This window comes from Puntigrus tetrazona, chromosome 20 (genome assembly GCF_018831695.1).
Source record: "Puntigrus tetrazona isolate hp1 chromosome 20, ASM1883169v1, whole genome shotgun sequence".
In the NCBI taxonomy this organism is placed as follows: Eukaryota; Metazoa; Chordata; class Actinopteri; order Cypriniformes; family Cyprinidae; genus Puntigrus; species Puntigrus tetrazona.
In genome coordinates, this window is record NC_056718.1 from 25,700,441 (window position 1) to 25,707,940 (window position 7,500).

Sequence of the window (7,500 nt, forward strand, 5' to 3'; positions counted from 1 at the left end):
TGTCATTGCAGATTATAATAAAACATTCAATAAAATTGAGCTTATAATAATATGTGCAATTCTTACAATTACAATTCATAAAATGTAAAAAAAAAGTAAAAAAAATTTTTTTATAATTAAGGCTTAGCATCTATATTAGTATCTCATATTTCTGACTATTTACATCATAATGACGTAATTTATTTATCGTAATTATGACGCAGAATCATAAACTTTAAACTTTTGGGTCATAATCACGTCATCATTTATCTCATAATTTGTACTTTTTATGTCATAACTATTACAATGCTTTAGTTGCACGCGTGTGAAAAAGATAGCTTTTCTGAGTCCTTCGTACAAAACAGGCCTTTCAAAGTCCATCCTCATAAAAGGGATAAAAACGTGTTTTTCACGGACGTCATGGCGACGTCTCTTCATGCAAAGAACGACTTCCTCCTGACTTGGGAGTGAAAGGCGGATCTCACCTTGACGAGGTTGAGGATGATGATGGGCGACCCGAACCTCTGCAGCATCTGATCGAAGTGAAGAGCAGCGATGTGAGCGCATTTGGATCGGCCTGGTCCACTGAGAGCCAAAGAGAAGAGAGTCAGGACCACATTTCACATGTGTCGTACATAAACATATCAATCAATCAATATTTATATAGAGCTTTTAACAACACAGGTTGCATCAAAGCACTAATATATATATATACATATACATATATACATATATACATACATATACATATATATATACATATATATACACATACATATACATATATATACACATATACATATATACACATATATATATACAGACGTGGACAAAATTGTTGGTACCCTTTGGTCAATGAAAGAAAAAGTCACAATGGTCACAGAAATAACTGTTATCTGACAAAAGTAATAATAAATAAAAATTCTATAAATGTTAACCAATGAAAGTCAGACATTGTTTTTTCAACCATGCTTCAACAGAATTATTTAAAAAAATAAACTCACGAAACAGGCATGGACAAAAATGATGGTACCCTAGAAAACACTGAAAATAATGTGACCAAAGGGACATGTTAATTCAAGGTGTGTCCACTAATTAGCATCACAGGTGTCTACAACCTTGTAATCAGCCATTGGGCCTATATATATGGCTCCAGGTAATCACTGTGTTGTTTGGTGATATGGTGTGTACCACACTCGACATGGACCAGAGGAAGCAAAGGAAAGAGTTGTCTCAAGAGATCAGAAAGAAAATTATAGACAAGCATGTTAAAGGTAAAGGCTATAAGACCATCTCCAAGCAACTAGATGTTCCTGTGACTACAGTTGCACATATTATTCAGAAGTTTAGGATCCATGGGACTGTAGCCAACCTCCTGGACGTGGGTTGCAGGAGGAAAATTGATGACAAATCTAAGAGACGGATAATCCGAATGGTAACAAAAGAGCCTAGAAAGACTTCTAAAGAGATTCAAGGTGAACTTCATGCTCAAGGAACATCAGTGTCAGATCGCACCATCCGTCGTTGTTTGAGCCAAAGTGGACTACATGGGAGACGACCAAGGAGGACACCATTGTTGAAAAACGTTCGAATCATAAAAAAGCAAGACTGGAATATGCCAAACTACATGTTGACAAGCCACAAAGCTTCTGGGAGAATGTCCTGTGGACAGATGAGACAAAATCGAAGTTTTTGCCAAGGCACATCAGCTGTATGTTCACAGATCGAAAAATGAAGCATATCAAGAAAAGAACACTGTCCCTACTGTGAAACATGGAGGAGGCTCTGTTATGTTCTGGGGCTGCTTTGCTGCGTCTGGCACAGGGTGTCTTGAATCTGTGCAGGGTACAATGAAATCTCAAGACTATCAAGGAATTCTAGAGAGAAATGTACTAGCCAGTGTCAGAAACCTTGGTCTCAGTCGCAGGTCATGGGTCTTGCAACAGGACAATGACCCAAAACACACCGCTAAAAACACCCAAGAATGGCTAAGAGGAAAAAATTGGACTATTGTAAAGTGGCCTTCTATGAGCCCTGACCTCAATCCTATTGAGCATCTTTGGAAGGAGCTGAAACATGCAGTCTGGAAAAGGCACCCTTCAAACCGGACACAATTGGAGCAGTTTGCTCATGAGGAGTGGGCCAAAATACCTGCTGAGAGATTGTTGTATTACAAATTTATAAAAGGTTAAACACAGACGCCAATATAACAGTATATGCTGAATGTGTATTGTGATTTACATTCTAAGAGCAGGAAGCCCAAGCTCCGAGACAGTTATCTTTTGTCTTTCAGTTCTTGAACATCTGGTAGGTGTCCTAAATCAAGTGTGAATGCTAATCCTAAAGTACAACTGTGCCTTTTGTTTCACCTATGCATTTGAATGACACCTGGATGCTAAATAGATCAAGGATCGGGAAAGTTCCTGTTCTGGGCTAAGTTCCTGATCGCATTTGCATACTCTTGTTTTACTGGTCTCCACCTCTGTGTACTCCTCCCCCTTTGAAACATATATACTTCAACCTAACATGTTTCGGTTAGATTTGTTTCTTGGAGATTTCTTGAAGATTTTCTTGGAGATTGCTTGACAACTTTCTTAAAGATTTCTTGAAGACTTCTTGAAGATCTCCTGGTCTCTTCTTAAAAAGAAGCTACAAAAAAGTTTCCAACAGTTTTGGTGCCGTGACCCGGATAGAGCTACTCATCTGAATCCAGACTGAAACTTCAAGCTCAACAAAGATCTGACTTCGATCCAGACTGAATCTTTCAGTACAACCAAGGGTTGGTGAGTGTAACTCTATCCAAAGAACCATTACAGACCAGTACATTTAAACCTCTGCGCCGTCAGAGAAGAGTTAACAGACAGCTGTAGGGTTTGGTTAACTAGGTTATCCTCTAAAAATTCATTTTAGGGAAGACGTTATCCTCTGTTTTAGGCAGGGAAGATTGGCATTACTTGCTAATATTTGTGTATCCTCTGTTTTAGGCAGGGAAGACTTTATCCTCTGTTTTAGGCAGGGAAGATTGGCATTACTTGCTAATTGTTTGTTTTATCCTCTACTTTGTTAGAGAAGGTTAACCATAGTTGATCTGTGTTAACAAGTGTACCCTCTGTTGAGAGACGTTAAATGTTTTCTTTGTGTAAGTAACAAAAACAAAATCTACAATGTTCAAAAAGAATGCTAGACTGATTCCAACAACTGAAAAAGGTAGTCTCACAACTCCTTTGTGGTCAGATAGTGAATTCAAATCACTTTTAGGCATGCAAATGAACCTTATAATTACTGAGAAAGTTAGACAAGAGCTAACTCAGAAATGTAAGATCCATCCAGACAAGACTTGGTCTGTAGAGGAGTGTAAAAAGGTTTTAGGAGCATGTTTACGTAAGAACAATTTGAAAGGCATTATCTGTTGCCACAGGGAATTTGGTTTAACATTAGCTACACAACAATCTCAGCGCATCTCAGAACTAGAGGAACAGAACAAAGAGCTATGTGCTAGAATATCGGCTTTGGCAAAGAAATTAAATCGCAACAAAGCTTCAGAAAAATCTGAGGTGGAAGTTAGTCAGCCTGATAGCACTTATCCTAACTCGCAAGCTATCCTTGAAACTGAGGTAGCCATCACATCAGTAACTGAGGGGTCTGTAGATTCAGTGAAGGTATGTGGTGCTAGGAGAAGATCTCAGGGAATTGAGGGAATTGAAAGTTTTCCTCCCAACTCTTCTGTTGTCCAGGTCCAATCAATTGCAAAAATGCTTGGACCTAAAGATATAGAGAGAATATCCCAGAGCTTACCCTCAGCCCACAAAATTTTCCTGAATTTAGAAGAGCCTTAATTTGCAAAAATCGTCTCTCGACATGTCGTTAGCAGAAATCACACAGCTGATGTCACAAATTCTAACTGAATCTGAATTCAATAGTTTTGAGTCAGCTGTTACTTTGGAGCTACAACATGCCAGTAAAGATGAACTGAGAGAGGGAGTTCTGAAAGAGTTAAAGAACATTGTTGGACCAAAAATGGATTGGTCAAAGGTCACTAGTTGTATGCAGAAGAAAGATGAAACTGTAAGTGAGTACACTGAAAGGTTTTGTCAGTCAGCTGCAGCATATAGTGGAATAGCTGACACTCCAGAGAAGGTATTGGATCATAAAGGACCACTCGTTCGTTAAGCACGTGGGTTGATGGCCTTTATCAGAGGACAGAAAAGCCTTGCCTTTTCTAGATCTAATTTGGTCTAACAAAACTCTCAGAACTAACCTTAACACACTAGCTACATGGGAAAGAGACTCTGATGTTAAAGCCAGAGTAAGGATTGCAGCAGCATCCTTTAAGGTCAACACTGAGAACAGGCAGAAAGGTAAATGTCCTAAGAGGGAGGGCAATTGCCATTACTGTGGAAAATCTGGACACTGGATGAAAGAGTGCAGGAGAAGCAAAAAGACTTTAGGAGAAATTAACAGCTTTACCCAGCTCCTACTTAGTCTGCTAGCTACTCTGAAGCAGCCCCCACTTTACCCAACTGTTGGAGCAGTTTGCTCAGGTGTTAGCTGTTAGGGCTGCAAGTACTTAATTTAAGGTGTCTCCTTCCATTGCTAGTTAAGTACACACTCACAGCCTTCAAAGTTATGCTACAGCACACTCCAAATTACACCTATCCTCTATTTTATGATGTTTGCCATGACTGATGTTTCATTGGAGGATGAAGATGTTTTTTTTTACAATAATGGTTTACAAATCACCTACAGGGACAGACTAGGACACATAGACCAGTGAGGAGCCCAGGAAGAACCGAACGCAACAGGCCTCGGGGCCAACCCCTGCGGTGAAGATTTTCCTCATAGGCCTTTCCCCATCCACTAGTCCATCCTTACCTCACTGGTCCATAGGTGTCAAATGACTTAAGACTAGGTCAACAAAACCACTATACGATCATCAAAAATTAAACCACTATACGATCATCAAAATTTAAACCACTATCGATCACCAGAAGTCTAAAAATGTCTATGCATGAATACTGCTGGTCTGCTGTTTCTCTGTTTTCTTGTGTTTCAGGTCCGTGTATATGCAAGGTCATCTCATATGCAGCACCCTGATTTACACTCAGACATCCATGAACAAGCTTCATGAGGACAAAGAGTCATCCGAATGATTCTACAGGGAAATGGACTACAGGAAACAGACGTCACAGTTATTCAGACGCGGCATGGACTTCAGGACTTCCACTTTATGCTACATGATTGTGTCATCATGTAGTTTTGTGTACGACATATTACCACCCATGTCGTATTTTGTCAAGAGTTATGGTTCTGAAAAGAACTATTACAACCTAAGCAATTCTAGGCAAAGACACATAAGATATGTGCCTGTAACTTTTTCAAGTTGCATGACTGCAAGATGGAGCATATGTTATTAAACATAGGCTATAGAATGGATTTTAGAAGGATTAAATTTGTGTTATGTGAGAGTCATTAAAACTCTCAAATGGGGGATTGTTGTATTACAAATTTATAAAAGGTTAAACACAGACGCCAATATAACAGTATATGCTGAATGTGTATTGTGATTTACATTCTAAGAGCAGGAAGCCCAAGCTCCGAGACAGTTATCTTTTGTCTTTCAGTTCTTGAACATCTGGTAGGTGTCCTAAATCAAGTGTGAATGCTAATCCTAAAGTACAACTGTGCCTTTTGTTTCACCTATGCATTTGAATGACACCTGGATGCTAAATAGATCAAGGATCGGGAAAGTTCCTGTTCTGGGCTAAGTTCCTGATCGCATTTGCATACTCTTGTTTTACTGGTCTCCACCTCTGTGTACTCCTCCCCCTTTGAAACATATATACTTCAACCTAACATGTTTCGGTTAGATTTGTTTCTTGGAGATTTCTTGAAGATTTTCTTGGAGATTGCTTGACAACTTTCTTAAAGATTTCTTGAAGACTTCTTGCAGATGACTACAGCAACGAAATAAAAAAACGAACTCCTGCTTTACCAAGAATCTCCTGGTCTCTTCTTAAAAAGAAGCTACAAAAAAGTTTCCAACAGGTGCAGAAGTCTCATTGACAGTTACAGGAAGCGTTTGACTGCAGTGATTGCCTCAAAAGGTTGCGCAACAAAATATTAAGTTAGGGGTACCATCATTTTTGTCCAGGTCTGTTTCATGAGTTTATTTTTTTTTAATAATTCTGTTGAAGCATGGTTGAAAAACAATGTCTGACTTTCATTGGTTAACATTTATAGAATTTTATTTATTATTACTTTTGTCAGATTAAAGTTATTTCTGTGACCATTGTGACTTTTTCTTTCATTGACCAAAGGGTACCAACAATTTTGTCCACGTCTGTATATATATATATATATATATATATATATATATATATATATATATACACACACACACACATATACATATATATACACATACACATATATATATATATATATATATATATACACACACATATATATACACATACATATACATCACATACATATACACACATATATATATATATATATATATATAAATATAAATATAAATATATACATATATATTTTTTTAAATTTAAAAACATTTTTTACGTTTCTGAACGCTTTTTATAGCAGATACAGACCATAATCAAACATTTAATAATATTCATTAAAAAAATCTCATAAATTAAAATAAAACTCATTAAAAAAAATCTAAAATGTTTTCCTGACTTCTACTAATGGCCAGCTGACGCCTCAAAAAGCTGTTTTAAATAATCATAAGCTACTATTTTTTTAAATTTTATGATTTTTTTTTTAATTGAAGAATTATGACCTTTTTTGTCATCGCTTAGCGTCTCAATTTTAATCTTTTATCTCGATTGTGACTTTTTATGTCAGAATTAAACTCAAGTCTAAATGCCATAATACGTAATTGGATTGTAATTGTCGTAATTGGGACGCAAATGTCGACGTAAAATCTCAAAATGTTGATTTAAATGCAATTATGACCCGCTGTCTCATCATTTTGACTTTATCATAATGACTTGGTACCATAAAACTGATTTTATAATCTTATAATCTTGACTTTTAAATCATAATTATGACTTCGTATCTCATAGATGTCATTTTGTGTCAATTGTAACTAAGCATCTTCACCACTGTGAGTATTTATGGCTTAGCATCTCATATTAGCTTAGCGTTTAAACATTTGGTGACATGAGCATCTTATAATCTTTTTTTTACTTTTTATGTCAAAATTACAAATGAGCATCTTACATTTTTTTACTTTTAATCTAAATTTTGACTAGGCATCTCCTCATTTTTACTTTTTGTTACAGTTATTGACTTTTTGCATCATAATTATGACTCAGAGTCGTACATTTTCTGACTTTCGTGTTATAACGATCGCTCAGTATCCGCCATAATCGTTACTCGGGGCATCAAAGCGATGACTTAGATTATGAACTATCTCATACTGTTCACTTTTTTTGTCATAACGACTCGGCATCTTACAGTTTATCTCATAATTTGACATTTCCGTCCTAATTA

At 36.8% G+C, this 7,500-nt stretch overlaps 1 pseudogene; it reads right to left on the bottom strand.

The window, feature by feature from the left end:
- LOC122325312 overlaps positions 1–7,500 on the bottom strand; it is a 68,059-nt pseudogene that overhangs the window by 39,659 nt on the left and 20,900 nt on the right.